Below are 903 nucleotides of genomic sequence, written 5' to 3' on the forward strand. Positions count from 1 at the left end.
CTGGGGTTGGCGTCTACCGGCCTGCCACAGAGCAGCCCTTCTGTCGATGCGGTAAAAAGCAGTGACCAGAGTGGAGTGACAGGGAACACGTGAGGACGGGGTCGTGACCTGCCTCTCAGCTGGCAGCCAGGGCCGGCAGGACCGCTCGCGGCTGTGAAGGCACACTTGGAAGGGAGACTGGGCCGAGTCTGGCGGACGCCCAGTGGCCCGAGGGGTGTGGCACGCCGGTGCTCTTGCTCAGCTGCTGTCCGTGATGCATGGACAGCAGGAGCACCTGCCAGGCTGGTGTGGGACCGGCCCCAGGCCCCAGGCTCCACGCACGGGCTGTGTTCGAGAGCCCAGCCCAGGCATGGCTGGTGCAGGCAGCGTGCTCCTGCCCCCGGGGACATGGCGGCACCGTGAACAGCCCGGACTCGTGTCTCGTTGTGACCCTATGCTTGCTCGTCCTGGGAGGTTGGGGCAAGGCGGGACTCAGCTTTTGCTTGTTGACAAGAGACAGAGACAGACAGAGACAGACAGACAGACCGGTGTCCTGCCTATGGTCCCTGAGCAGGCGCAGCAGTCCCTCACTACGATGGGCCTGGGCCTTGTCTGGCCAAAGCAATGAGTGTGGGAGGCTGGCTTCGGGCAATGTCATGTGCGCTGGCATCACTGGGGGTGGCCGCGCTGACACCTGTGGCAGGTGGGCCTGGAGTCAGGTGGCGCAGGTGCGGGCTCCCTGTGGCTGGTCGTGCAGGGCAGGCAGCACCCATTGGCTGCCTAGCCACCTGCAGGGCAGGCGGGGTTCTGAGGGGTTCTGATGGTGCTGTCTGACACGGGGCGCAGCTTCCCCGTGGGCCCGATCCTGACCAGTCTGTGCTCGGCCCCCAGATCTGGCCAGCCAGGAGGAGGAGCGGCTGGGAG

General features: G+C 66.2%; 1 protein-coding gene across 1 annotated transcript in view; it reads left to right on the top strand.

Annotated features, from left to right (window-relative positions):
* The window catches only part of OSBPL2 (oxysterol binding protein like 2), a gene marked incomplete at its 3' end in the record, with an annotated part of 38,340 nt that overhangs the window by 34,190 nt on the left and 3,247 nt on the right, over nt 1-903 (top strand).

This window comes from Tupaia chinensis, unplaced genomic scaffold (assembly GCF_000334495.1).
Source record: "Tupaia chinensis unplaced genomic scaffold, TupChi_1.0 Scaffold000558_1, whole genome shotgun sequence".
Lineage (NCBI taxonomy): Eukaryota > Metazoa > Chordata > Mammalia > Scandentia > Tupaiidae > Tupaia > Tupaia belangeri.